Below are 15,391 nucleotides of genomic sequence, written 5' to 3'. Positions count from 1 at the left end.
TCTATTACAAGTGATGATTACATTCCTTGCAATAGAAATAAAAGTGAGATATAGATATATTTTATTTTTCTTTTAAAAAGGGACAGTGTAAAAAATAAATAAGAAAAAAAATAAATTTAAAGTGCCCCATCCCTCAGTGGTCTTGCGCAGAAGCGAACACACACGTAAGTCATGCACGCATATGTAAACTGTTTGCACTACACGTGTGAGATATCGCCATAACTGTTGGAGCTTTTTTTAAAAAAGATTTTTTAAAGCGTCACCTGCGGGGATTTTTAAGTACCGGATTTTTTTGCAATTCCATGAGCGTATGCAATTGAAAAACATGATGTTGGGTATCCATTTACTCGACGTACCATCTTTAATTTTTTTATAAAAAAAAAATTTTTTTTAAACTTTTTTTATAAAAGTATATTAAAAAAATAAAATAAATTGCGTTTGAAAAGTCGCTGTACGAATACCGTGTTGATGACGAAACGCGTCATTTTGGAACGCACTTAGGGGCACGTGACCGGTAGTTTGATAGGATGGTGTGGAACGCACGCGGCAACCGGCGTTCCCCGTCCCCCTATACATTCGGTGTATACCGTACCATCCGTGCCTAGACTGTTTTCCCTACTTTATATGTTTTTTAACTAGTTCTTTTATAAGTCTGTCTCCTACGCATGAAAGTTTTTTATATGACAGACTATATACTTAAACTATATATACGGATTTCACTATGAGGCGTCATATATTTAAAATACCCGTCGCCCACGGAGTGCACGCATAAGGGAATCCATATCCAGGAGTAGCGTGAGGACCAGCAGCACAGCTCTATGTTCTGGGAGGAGAAATCCTACTCTCCATAAGCTTGAATGATCTCCCTGCCGTAAGGTAAGAGGGAATCCATCTTTTCTGGTGAGCCTTTTGACATACATCCCCGAGCACTGTGCTGACCCTTAAAATCCCAACCATCAATATATCACCTTGCCTGGATTATTTATTTTGTAACTCTGGATTTACATCCCTATATGGTGTAATATTACACCCAACACAGATTGTTACATTGTGGACATTATTATTATTATTTCCTACAGGACTCTGTGTATAACTTTTTTACAGCTGGATTGAGTCATATTTTGTAGTATTGTCTATGGCACATATGAACTTTTGCACAATTTTCAATACAATAGTAATCTACTATATATATATATAATTTTCTAATACACATTTGTTGCAAGCGCACTAAGCGCGGGGTATTCAGATATCCCTCTTTCTAAACAAATGCCGTGTGACAAAAACTTGCAATAATTGCATTATTTTCCCTAGGGTATCTGTTAAAAAAAATTATATAAAATGTTTGGGGGTTATAAGTAATTTTCTAACAAAAAATACAGTTAGAAACTTGTAAACAAAAAGTGCCAGAAACATCTTCAAGTGGTTAAACCACAACTTCCACGCGACAATAAAAAGAAAGGACCATTTATTCCATGGATAAAATATAGATCACGAATATAATTTTTCTATTGGTGACCTCGAAGCCAGGAGCTGCCTGTACAGTGCAGTAGAATAATTCCCAACCCTGATACATTGATCCCTTTATGACCATTTATAATCTGATGGTCCAACAAATCTTGTAATATTTGATCACATCTCACGGTGGTGGATTATCTTGGCACAGGGGGTGAGAAGTATTTCTTGCACAGTTCAGGGATTGGATTTTTCTTGAGTGGGGACTTTTTTATGGACACTTTCCTTTATTCTTTTCCATTTATTTTGTATCTGTTTTTCTGATTGTTTGCATTTTCATATAATTGAAGTTCATTGTTTATCACGTTAATTACTATACTGGAATTAGCGCTGCTTTTTATGTGCACTGATCCAACACAGTGATGTTCTACTCCTGTCCACTGGATGCTACTTCCTGCTGAAGATGTAAGCCATTCACCAGATTAAAATAAAACAAACTGCACATTTATAAACTATAGCAGTGTACCTTACATATGTGCACTGTGCTCCCCCTCATAGGAGGAAAAAAAAAAAAAAAAGAAAAATGAGGTGAGCCCAGTCCTCTAACCCAGCCTTTCTCAAACGGGGTGCTGCGGGATCATGGCAGAGAAAGGCTATCAGATGTGCCTGAGCTCCCGTTTCCCAGCCACAGTACATTGGGCAATGGGAGGGAGGGAATCCGACTCAGCAAAGTGAAAGTAAAGGGGAGGGATGAGTTTGCTGTGCTCTTTGCTTCCCCCTATAGTGCAGTACCTGGCTGTGTAAAGGAAGGTACTGTACTGGAACTTTTGAAAGGGCTGTATACACCTGTGTATGCAGTTATGGTACTTTCAATCCTGACCCCCTATTTCTGTGCTATTAGGACTGCTTTTTTAGGGCTTGGTTGGAATAGCAGCAAGGACTGCTGCTCCTATGAAAAGCAATCTATGCTCATATCACTTTTCAGAGGCATTTGACAGGCAGTAAAGAGGAAACGTGTCACCTCCTCACCACTTGTTTTAACCTCGTAAATGCAGCATCACCACACTGCAACTGCGTGCAATGCACACAGTTGCAGGGTGGTTGCAGTGCAGCCCCATTCACTCTGGGTACACCTCCAGCTGCAGCCACAGCATGTGTACACGCCCAGCTGCTCCCTTTGCAGCTAAAGGGGGAGCAGTTGAGGTGATTGTATGCTGCGTGTAGGGCAGCCCATTTATTTCAATGGACTGCCCTACTTACAGAAATTAAAGGAAAGAAGTCTCTGACCCTTTTTTTTTTAAATTGCGTCACACCAAAAACACCCCACGTTTGCCAATGTGTGAGGTACCAATAAGGAATTAATGGCACCCCTAAGGAGCAGAACATTTGTCGGTGTGTCAGGAACAAACGCGATTAGGTGCCCTTCCCGTGACACACAGTACCATAGACCAAGACTTGGACAGGGGTGCCCTCAAGACTAAAAACACTTTTTAAGAGCGCCCCGACTGGAAAAAGGTTGAGAAACACTGAACTAACCCATCAAACTCACATGCCCAGCTCTCCCTGCAGCATTTATAAATGGGCTGCAAAAGTATGCAGTGCTGAGAAACACAGCATAGTAAGAAACACAGCGATATATCCCCTGTCAAAGTAACAACGCTTTGGTTTTTTTTTTTTTCCTGTGAAATAATGAACATGTTCTACTTACTTGCTCTGTGCAATGGTTTTGCACAGAGCAGCCCTGCTTCCCTTCTTCTGGGGTCCTCTGCTTCAGTGAGTGCCCCCATAAGAAGCAGCTTCCTATGGGGGCACTTGTGCGGGCTCGCTCCTGAGCCCCTTGTCTGCGTCTATTGACAAAGAAAGTACGGCGCAGCCCCACTCCCTCATCTAAGAATGCATTAATGTACGAAAAACCCAAGGCTTTGGAACCTCTTGAACACTTGCTTGCTTTGCATGGCAAAAATGTGCTTGTGCAGCTCTCCCCTCCAGTATTATCAGCCCAGAGCTTTGCAGCGTAAAGTATGTCTACATGCAGAGTGCTCTTCCTTTACTTTCATTTACTTCCTTGTCTCAGGCAGGAACACCTGTGAGGGGGCAGCAAAAATAATTGATAGACCGTGACTGCCAACCGAGAAGCTTCACAGTAATCCTCATTAAACATGAAGGGTGTCATTACAAAGCTCAGTATTTACAATACTAGAGACAGCAGTCACGTGACCACTAAGAATGCTTAACAAATATATCATACACACTCACATTATTAGGCGCACTTGTTCAATTGCTTGGCAACACAAATTGCTAATCAGCCAATCACAGCAACTTAATGCACTTAGGCATCTAGAAGTGGTGAAGAGGACTTGCTGAGGTTCAAATGAAGCATCAGAATGGGTAAGAAAGGGGATTGAATTGACTTAAAATGTGGCATGGTTTGACGGGCTGGTCTGAATATCAAAAAAACTGCTCATCTACTGGGATTTTTCACGCACAACCATCTCTCAGGTTTACAGAGAATGACGGAAAGAGAGAAAATATCCAGTGAGTGGCAGTTGTGTGGAGGAAAATGCCTTATTGATGTCAGAGGAGAATGGGCAAACTGGCTGGAGATGATAGAAAGGAAACAGTAACTCAAATAACCACTGGTTACCACCAAGGTATGCAGAATACCATCTCTGAATGCACAATACATTTAATCTAGAAGCAGATGGGCTACAGCAGCAGAAAACCACACTGGGTGCCACTCCTGTCAGCTAAGAACAGGAAACTGAGGCTACAATTTGTACAGGCTCACCAAAATTGGACAACAGAAGATTGGAAAAACATTGCCTGATCGATTTCAGCTTCGACATTCAGATAATAGGGTCAGAATTTGGCGTAAACATGAAAGCATGGATCCATCCTGCCTTGTATCAGCAGTTTAGGCTGGTGGTGGTGTAATGGTGCGGGGGGATATTTTCTTAGCACACTTTAAATGCCATGACCTACCTAGTATTGTTGCTGACCATGTCCATCCCTTTATGACTACAGTGTACCCATCTTCTGATGGCTCCTTCCAGCAGGATAATGCACCATATCACAAAGCTCAAATCATCTCACCACTGGTTTCTTGTGCGATTTCCAAAGCAGAGCTTCCCCATTTATGTAAATTAGTGTATGACCAGCCTTAAAGCGGAGTTCCGGGCAGAGAAATGATTTTTTTCTGAACATACCCCCGGGACAGTCAGGGCTAGCACATTCCACAATGGCTAGCCTCTGATCTGTGCCGGTTCGCACTTACCTGTAAGAAGAAATACTTACTTAGAAATTTTCTTCCACAGCGTTTCCATCTCGGTTGTGGGCAGCTGAAGCCAGCGCGGTCCTCTTCTCTGTCTTCTTCCGCGTCTTCGTGTCCCAGAATGCACTGCACCGGCCCCTCTCGTCACTTCCGGTGCGGCGCCGCATTCCTAAACAGCTTCTGGGCATGCCCAGAAGCTGTTTAGCAGGGGAATGCGGCGTCGCCCGGAAATGACGAGCAGGGCCGGTGCGGCGCATTGATTCCTGGGAGCTATGACGTTTAGCTCCCAGGAATCATCGCGAGGCAGGAAGTGACGGGGTGAGCCTCGGCGCTGGAGGAGGAAGCTGTCATAGGTGAGTATTTACGATCTTCAATAAAAAGGTGAGTAAAAAAAAAAAAAAAAAAATAACTATCCAATTCCTTTTCAGGTGAGGCATACCTAGCGGAGGGGCACAAAAAAAAAAAAAATCTTTTTTGTGCCCGGAACTCCGCTTTAAGCCTAGTACACAAGGTAACAATAATCAGGTGGCATCAGCCGGTTCAGTAGAAGCCGGTCGTCTGACATTTGGTCCACGTGTACTGCAGCCGGTTGGACAGACGGTGGCCGTTTGGCTGGCTTCTGTCGATGAGGCACAACCAAAAAAGGCCTACCGATTGGCTCCTGATCAGCACTTTTAGCCACTGGCTGAGATCGCTGACTGGAGTGTTCAGGCAGAGGGGCCACCCACCTGTCAGAACACAATATCACAGAAGGGGAGCTGCTGTACTAACATTGCATGGTTAGTACAGTGGCTCCTCCGGACCGATCAGTTTTTTTTCCTATCAGCCCTGCTTGGTTTAATGTAAAAAAAAAAAAAAAAAAAAAAAAAAAAAAAAAATGAATAGTGTGAACTGGGCTTTACTCCTCAAAGAGGGGCTGTAAATGTAGTGCATCGATGTATTGGAAGTGGGTGGGTTTACAGTTTGTTTTTTTTTAATCATGTGTGCTCTGCAAAAGAGTTGCAGAATCTTCTGCGTTGTCTAATGCAAGCACTGCATTGCTTTTGCACAAACTGTCCCCCCTTTGGGGCTACGGACAAAGCCGGAAAGGGTCTACTGTTGTGCTAGGGTTTAAAGCTGCTTTGAAACCTAAATTGTCAAATTGTCTCTCAGGATAGCACTTTAGTGTAGCTCCACCCACAATTGCTAGGAAACAGTGCAGCTCAATTGTGTAATATGAAGATCCTGCGTACAGCTTCCAGCACAGGAACTGTGGGGCGCTAGGATTTCTCAGATGCTGTGATGAGATGGTGTCGCTCCTCTTACCTGTTTTTTCAAGTCCTGACTGCCTGACACCTATAGCTTTTTTTATGGGCATGGCAGTTCACGTCTCCTTAAAACTCCCAGGGAACCCCACTGACTGCTCCAGGGCTGCCTTCTTTTTTCTGTGTTCAGGCAAAGCCTAGAGCATACCCAGTTCACTTCTCGCTCTCATAGTGAGCAGGGGGCACTCAACTTCTTTCCTCCTGTTCTGTATGCTTACTCCCTCTTCCCTCAGTAGGAACTTCCATGTGCTGGTCTCCGGACTTGAAAAATGCCATGTCTTCAGGTGGGCACAGTTACATCCGATCGCCTTCACAACTTTCACTTCAGAACCCTTCCTTTCGCCCCACTTTTGCAAAAAGATTTTTCACCAAGGTGATGGAAGAGGACTTGGCTCCTTTATGTTTAACTACTTAAAGACCAGGCTTTTTCTGGCAATTTATGTTTACAAGTTTAAATCAGTATTTTTTGCTAGAAAGTTACTTATAACCCCCCAAACATAATTTTTTTAGCAGAGACCCTAAGGAATAAAATGGCGATCGCTGCAATTTTTTTCGTGTAACACAATATTTGCGCAGCGGTTTTGCAAACACTATTTGTTTTTAATAAAATGCAAATAATTAAATTTAAAACAAAATATTTACTCAATATTTTTGTAAAATATGAAAGAATGTTACGCCGAGTAAACAGATACCTAATATGTCATGCTTTTAAATTGCGCATGGCGACAAAGTACAGTACTTAAAAATCTCCATAGACGAGGCTTTAAAAGATTACAGGTTACCCATTTAGGAGTTAGAGGAGGTCTAACGCTAGAATTATTGCTCCCGCTCAACATTCTTGGTGATAGCGCATGTGCGGCGCGAATACCATTTACATTTGCGTGCGCAATTTACGTATGCATTTACTTCTGCACGCAAGCACAGAGGGATGGGAGCACTTTAAAATTTTCTCTTTTCTTCTTTAGTTCACTTTTTATTTTTACACTGTCCCTTTATTTTTTTTTTCCCCCATTACTGTACAAGGAGTTTAAACATCCCCTGTACAGGACAATGACAGGTCCTCTTTATGGAGAGATCTGGGGTCAAAAACACCCCAAATCTCTCCTTCACCTTTAAAAGCAAAAGATAAAAAAAAAAAACTTTTTTTTTTGATCTTTTGCTTTAACCACTTCAGCTCCGGAAGGTTTAACCCCCTTCCTGACCAGGCCTACTCCAGGCCGACCAGGAGTAGGACACTAGGCAGAAAAAAAAAGTCTGGCTATGCCTATGGGCAGTCCCAGGGGCTAAACTCCCCCTCTTTGCTATAGGTACTCGGTTTTGTTACAAGCAGTGTCAGAAGAATTACAACTCCACAGAGGCAGCACCACTCGGTCGCCAGTAACAAAGCACCCAATCGATCCTCAGCAGAGAGGGGGAGGACCCCACCAGACTCAGCACCCAGCAGAAACAGGCCCCTCCAGCCACCAGGATAATCTGCACTCCATTTGCAGTGATCTAGAAGTGAAAAGATCCAGGAGTCAACACCAGGGGATGAGGAGGGGCTCCCACCGCTGAAATCACTGCCCATAGGGCTCCACTGTTACGGCCGCCGCTATTTTCAATGGCAAACCACTGCAAAATGGCCACTTTACTACAGAAACATGGCCACCATGCACTGAGCACACAGGCTATAGCAAAATGGCGGCACCACAAGACTCCCAGGAGGGATCCCTAGGCCTCAGAAAATGTGACAAGTTGGAAGGGGGGCCCCTGGCAAGAGCCCCCACCAGGTACAGACACCCCCCCGCCCCCACAGCCGGTTGCCAGCAGCGCACCCCCCTCCCCCATCACAGCACCCTGCCCTCACCCTAGGAGGTATACCAGGCCACCCCACAGCCCCAGCACAAGTGAAATGGGGGGGTTTGAGATGGCCCACAGGAACCACCATGGGGGGTGCCTAACAGGAAGGAGGGGAACCCTGGGGTCCGACTGTCCCAAGTACACGCCAAAACCCTCCAGGAGGAGAAGGTACTTGCCATACCAGGAACCAGATAGGCACCGCTACAGACAGAACCTCCTCTCGATCGAAATGGGGGGCTGTTGGCCATGAGGAACTCAAGCCGCGACCTCACGAGGCGTTTAACTCGCAGGCCAGCCCCCACCCGGTAGGGCTATGTCTCGGTTGACCTAGCTTGGAGCTGAGGTCTGCGTGAGCTTGCTGGTCAGACTGGGGTGACCACTGGATCTAGATTATCCAGCCCGTCGCCTAGTCCGGCAGTTGAATGTAGATCTCACAGGGAAAAAAAAAAATTGCCAGGTCCCTACTCCTTCCTGTCTAGGCAGAAAAAAAACAGAGTACCTATAGCAGAGAGAGGGAGAGTATACCCCCTGGGAATGCCCATAGGCGTAGCGAGACTTTCTGCCTAGTGTAGTACTCCTGTAGGGGGCAGTATAACCCAACGGTTAAGAAGATCGGGAGCTGTGTCCGTCAAACGAAAGAGAAATTATATTTTTGTTGGAGGGAATGCCTGATATCTGACTTGCATCTTAGTGCAGAGTTCTGGGAAAATCAGTGGGCTGATCACATAAGCAGGAAATTATGTTTCTGGGGGGCGATCTGTACACATTCTGTGTACAGAACACCTCCAGGTTGACATATGACAAATGAGCTGTAGACTTAAAAGGAAAGGAAACTTTTAATAACATTCAAATACAATTGTGACACAAGTCATATTGTATACACTATATTATTTTTTTATATACTATATTTTTTCCCTACGAGTTACCCTTTAAACTTTAATGTGCTATTAATATAGGCTGGGGATGGAATGGTGTTGCCGATTTAGAAAAGACCAGCAGAGGACGCCAAAGAGATAGTTTGAATGAACGTAATGTGTGGAACTGCATTGGAAAGAGAAAAGACTGTTGGGAGACTGGCTACCTCCGCCAATACAGCCTACTGATAGAGTCAGGGGGGGCTGGAGCTTTGAGGAAAGCGAAGTTCAGGTGGGTAAACGCCCCTCCCTCACATTTTCATTCAGTTTTCGTTCGTTGATGAAAATTATAATTCATTTTCATCATAGTTATTGTCTATTGACTTCATTTAAATTTAATTTTCTTTTAGTTTTTGTCACTGACATCAGTTCACTCTCTGTTGGTGGCCTCTTGCATTGCTGCCTGGGCTCTGCCTCTTGTCTGGTCGGCAGCGGGGGACATGCATGTGTTTGTTGTGCCCCAGGGCATCAGGAGGACAGCAGCCACCATTTATTGGTGCTCCTCCTTCTGATGCCCTGGGGCACAACAAACACATACAGGACTTGGGAAAACCCACCTTCTCCCAGGTAAAAAGTGAGGAGAGATGAATGGATGCAGGAGCCTGGTGATCTGAGGTGCTCCGTGAGCTCTGTGCAGTGATCCATTCACTGATGGTGTTTCCATAGGAGTTTCTGTGCAGTCAAACCTCTCTGCTAATGATATGTAAAGCAAACAGCAAAGAGGTTTAACTGCACAGAGATTCCGGTTAAAACCCTATCAGAGAGTAGCAACAATATCACCCAGCTCCCATCGCCACCAACCACAATACTGATAACCACCTGGGAGGAAAGAGCTGATGCCAGTCCATATTTAATCTGTGAAGCAGCTACACGGTAAAGCTTTCTAACCTTTATTCACCATTAAAGGCTGGACCTTTTGTCAGCCAGGGAGCAGTATTTTATTGGGAAATACCACCAAGTGTCTGTCTTCCCCTAGTTGGTACATTATCCGTTATTCTCTCAGGTACAGTCCTGATAGCAGATTTGGAAAAGTTAGACTTAAGAGTACCTAGGGTTCACAAAGTCTTTCAGGGCAACAGTCCTGGCTGCACAATTCATTTGTTGTTGTCCAAGTAGCACCAAGACCTTTGTGCATAGAAATGAACTCTCACTGACCAAGCCCCTCTAACTCCCAAGGCTGGTGATTCTCTCGCTCCAGAGCGATTCTAGGACAATATCCCCCCCTAGACAATATCCCCCCTCTAACCCTATGTCCTGGGGGGGATATTGTCCTGATACCCTCTAGAGCACAGTTCCACTTCTGAACAACCACCCAATAAATGAAGCCAGAGCTGCACATCAATGTCAGCATTCATTGGCTCATTAAAGGCCCGTACACACGTACCGATCGTCGTCATACAAACGTCGGCGGACGAAAGATCTGCCGATTGTACGCTTGTTAGTATGGTGCCTCCAACAGCCGTCTGCGCACATTCTGCGGACAAGAGTCTTTCTTGCAAACATAAAAATTTTTGTATGCGGACACCAGAACGGACGATTGTTCGCCAGTCAGTACAGAAATCAGCCGACAGACCGCAGATTTGCAAGACTGGGCATGCTCAGAAAAGAAAAAACACAGGGAAAGTTAACCATCACATGACATCACTTCTGCAGTCAGCGGACAAAATTCTTGTGCTGTCTTTGCACTTTTCAACAGACCGACATCCCGGGGAGAAAAGACGAACGTTTGTATGACGACGATCGGTACGTGTGTACGGGGCTTTACTCTACAAGATGATACAAGCACATCCCCATGCATCATAGTTTAATTAAGCCCTGCATAAAAAGGTGAAGCAGGTTAGAGTTTGAGGAGCTAGGGGAGAATGTGATACTATCACCATCTAGAATAAATAGACCATTGAAAGCTGGCATTGGCGTGTGTGACAGTGGCTCCTTTCATTGAATTACTGAGTTTTTGTACTGTTCAGACACCACTAACATCAGCAGAGTAAAGGTTTTTCTTCTAACCCAACTAATAGAAATCACCCAGCCTCTTTCACAGCAAAAGGTTTGCAATGTAACCTCTGTGCCTGCAATCCCAAGTAGCCGACTGCGTCAATTCTGTAGCCATCCTCTAAACAATCCATTGCTGAGGCGTTCCACCTAAAAAACACCAACACTGAGAAGAGTTCGGGGTCAGACGGTGCCACTTTGCGGGCAGAGAACTTTGGCACCAGGCTGCAGCTATATAGAACCATCTGTAAATAATGTCTCATTGCTGCTGATATTCACCAAAGATGATAGATCGTTATCATGGTGTACAATCTTCAGGGTGCCCACCTTATTATAGCAGAACTCCAGCCAAAAATGAAACTGAATAGCTCATTAAAAGAAAAAACTAAATATTCTGCTGCAAAATGCACCTTTATGTGACCTACAAAGGAGCTTTGACCATACTTCTCCTTTAAGGGACCATTTATACTTGTACATTTCTGCATTGTGTGGTAAAATGCATGTGTTACTACATGCTCCCTCAAAACATAGCAATGCACCTGCTCTATGGGTGGTTGGTTGTGCATCATTTTACTTGTAAATGCACCCCAATGCATTGTAAAGTACAATGCAATGCAGAAACAAAATAAAACCACAAAATAACCCTTTTGTAGCAATACAGTAATCCCCCGCTACATCGCGGTTCAGTTTTTGCGGTCCCGGTAATTCGCGTTTTTTTTTGTAATGTTATTTTACTATATAAATCATTAAAAATGAAAGATTTTTGTGTTTTTCATAGCTCTTGCTCTGTCTCTAAGTATCTTTTATGTGTTTAAATGAGTTTCTATTGTTTTAAAAGTGTGTTTAAAGACCTTAAAATGCTTCTACACGTACAGTGACAGTAAAAAAAAAACATGCCCACAATGCATTTTAATAGGGGTTTTCTATTTCGCGGAATTTCACTTTTTGCTGCTGGGTCCGGAACGTAACCCCCGCAATGGAGGGGGGTTTACTGTATTGTTACATTTAATGAAGGTACAACATTTAGCTACTCACATGGCTGATGATTAAAAGAGACATCCAAGTATGCAGGCATCCGGGGTAAAGCTGTCCACATAAACCATCGTCCAACCCGCCGGCTCTCACTGCTGTCAGTATGCAATCATGACAGGGACTACTCTGCAGTGGAGTGATCTGAAAGCGAGTCATGGAGAGCAGCATGGAAGGGATGACGTCGATGGTGGTGTGGAGGACGGTCTATATGGACAGCTTTACCCCAGGTGCCTGCATACTTAGATGTGCCTGTTTTAATCATCAACCATGTGAGTTGCTAAATATTGTACCTTCATTAAATATAACCATATTGCTACTCTTAGAGGCACCTCTCTTCTCTTTTATACTCATATCAAGACATTGCTTGTTTATCAAGTCAAAATTTATATAAAAAAAAAAAAAAAAAAAAAAAAAAGAATTTTGCTCGTCTTGCAAAACGCTCTGAAACCAAGGTTTTACTGTATTCATTGATTGCAGAGCTGTGTTAAAGTGACATTAAGTTCATTAAAAAAACAAACCTATTATACTTACCTGCTCTATGCAGTGGTTTTGCACAGAGCAGCCATGATCCTCCTATTTTCAGGTTCCCTGCTGGCGCTCCTGGCTCCTCCTCTTCAGCCAGTGGCACCAATAGCAAGCCACATGCTATGGGGGGCAGTGGTATGTGCTTCCTCCCGAGCCCCGTTCATAAAACACAGAGCCATGGCTCTGTCCCGCCCCCGCCACCCCTTTCTCTCTCTCTCTCTCTCTCTCTCTCATTGGCTCTCACTGGCTGTGATGGACAGTGGAAGGAGCCAATAGCTCTCACAGCTGTTTCAGCCAATGAGGAATGAGAGACTCGGGCTCAGGTGAGTATTATGGGGGGCTGCGGGCCGCAAGAAGATAAAAAAAAAAACCTTACGCTTTCAAAATACGTTTAAATTTGGGTCTTTTATATCTGCCTAGAGTTATGATATTAAAGCTATACTTCCTGGAAGACATTGTACACCTCCCCCAAAAGTGTATAATAAATCATTTTGTATTATAAATTTATTTTACACTGCCCACTTCTTTCCCTTCTCCCCTCACAGAATAATATTATATTTTCACTGCAGTCTAAAAGACTTTATACATCACCTCCCCATTCTACAATGTACAGTATAAATATCGTAATATAATATTACTAATGCTCTAATACATTGTAGATTGATTATTAGACCAATGAATATCATAGTACTATCAATATTGCATAGGCCACCTCCTCAAATAATTATAAAAAGTAGTATTAACATTAATATATTTCCACTTTCTAGTAGACATGTTATACACCTCCTGCTTTGAATCTAGGAGCCAGTTTTTTTTATTTTTATTAACAAATCTTACAGGTAGAACATGTAACATGTTTCGAAGTTACCCTTTAACTCTTTCACAGCCAGAGCAGTTTTTTTGCAAGGGTTTAAAAAAATACTTTTAGGCCTGAAGATTACAAAAAACCCCAAACATTCTATATTTTCTGAAAGCAGACATCCTAGAGAATAAAATTGTCGCAGTTCTAATTTTTTATGTCAAACGACATTACAGCAAAGTTTCCGTAAAACACACATTAAAAAGATCATTTTAGAGGTTTACAAAAATGCAATAAAATTACCCAATTTTTGGGTAAAATATAAAAGCCGTGGTGGCACAGATTAGATAGATACCCAACATGTCAAACCTTAAATTTGCATGCGCCTGTGAAATAGCGACAAACTTCAGTACCCCTATATTTTCAAAAAAGTCCCCTATGTGATGATTTTTTTTTTTTCTGACAGGTTCTCTTTAACCACTTCTGGATCAGAAAGTTTTACCCCCTTAAAGACCAGGCCATTTTTTTGCGATACAGCCCTGCGTTACTTTAAGGCCTCGTGCACACGGGGCCAGCGGTGATTAAATACCAAATAAAAGCTCTATTTATGTGCAAAAAATGATAAAAATGTCATATGGGTACAGTGTTGCATGACCGCATAATGGTCATTCAAAGTGTGACAGCACTGAAAACTGAATATTGGCCTGGGTAGGGCGGGGGTGAAAGTGCACCGCATAGAAGTGGTTAAGCCTGGGTTCACACTTGGGCGGCTTCAAAGTCGCCCGACTCTGAAGCCGCCCCGTGCAGCGGGACTTCAGCTGGGCTTGCATACAACTTCTCTAATAGAAGTCAATGCAAGTCGCCCCAAAAGTAGTGCAGGAACCTTAATCTAAGTTGGAGCGACTTGAGTTGCTCCGATTAGAACGGTTCCATAGCACTGAATGGAGCGCGACTTGTCAGGCGGCTAAGTCGTCTGACAAGTTGCCCCAGTGTGAACCTGGGACTAAATGTCATGTTATTTGTTTAACCACTTCCACCCCACGCACCATACATTTAGAGCCCATTCACATTAGCGCGACTTGTCAGCCTGACAAGTCACGCTCCCTCACAGTCCATTGACCGCTACAGGACCGGTTCTAATAGGAGCGACACAAATTGCTCCAACTTAGAAAAAGGGTCCTGTACTATTTCGGGGCGACCTCGGAGCGACTTGCATAGACTTCCATTATGTGAAGTCCCTGCAAGTCGCTCCGAAGTTGTGGTGCACTGTAATGCACAAGTCGCCCCCGAAGTAGTAAGGAGTCGTGTCGCCTCTATGTGAACCGGCTCTTACTGCGGCACTCAGCTGCTTACAGGCAAAGCGACGTAGACCTACTTCGCTCGCCCACGAGAATGTATGGGGGCGCGCTCCCGCTCGTTCCCTGGGGAGCCAGTGCGTGTGATTGGTGGCTTGGATGTAAACACAGCCGTCTGTCATTCTTGCTGAAGTAAGCACAGAGGCTATGCGATCCTGCTATAAAGGATCGCATGTCTCTGTGGTTACTTCACTAGCCACGCCCCTTTACAGTTAGAATCACACCCCTAGGGACACACTTAACCCCTTGATCACCAGTAAAGTTAACCCCTTCCCTGCCAGTGTCATTTTTACAGTAACAGTGCATATTTATAGCACTGATTATTGTAGTAATGTCACTGGTACCCCCAAAAGTGTCAAAAATGTCAGTCAGGGGTCCGATCTGTCCGCTGAAATGTCGCAGTACCGGGAAAAAAAAAAAAAAAAAAACGCAGATCGCCGCCATTACTAGTTAAAAAAAAAACCAATAAAAATGACATAAATCTTTCCCTTAGTTAGTAAACGCAATAACTTTTGCGCAAACCAATCAAAATACGCTTATTGCAATTTTTTTTTAACCAAAAATATGTAGCAGAAAACAAATTGGCCTAAAATGTTAAAAAAAATTTAATTTTTTCCATTTTTATTTCCTTTGGATGCAGCATCACACGACCGCGCAATTGTCCGTTAAAGTCACGCAGTGCCGAATCGCAAAATAGGCCCTGGTCTTTGAGCAGCCAAATCCTCCAGGGCTTAAGTGGTTAAGCGCTGTTTATCAAAATATAATTGATTCTATTATTTAGTAGCGCTATCACATAGGTTTACCAATTATCTTTTAGATGTGGGAAGAGATTTAGGTGATAGCAGCAGCTTTAATAGATTATTACTGTATGTTTTTTTCTAATAAGGGTAGCACACAATTATATTAGT

At 43.5% G+C, this 15,391-nt stretch overlaps 1 protein-coding gene across 1 annotated transcript in view; it reads right to left on the bottom strand.

Moving 5' to 3' along the window:
• NDUFB11 (NADH:ubiquinone oxidoreductase subunit B11) overlaps nucleotides 1–15,391 on the bottom strand; it is a 40,280-nt gene that overhangs the window by 24,367 nt on the left and 522 nt on the right. The window lies entirely within an intron of this gene.

The sequence above is a fragment of the Pelophylax lessonae genome, assembly GCF_965119305.1.
Source record: "Pelophylax lessonae genome assembly, chromosome: 7".
NCBI classification, from domain to species: Eukaryota; Metazoa; Chordata; class Amphibia; order Anura; family Ranidae; genus Pelophylax; species Pelophylax lessonae.
The sequence above is the reverse complement of the archived record's forward strand: the minus strand, read 5'-3'. Positions and strand labels throughout refer to the sequence as shown.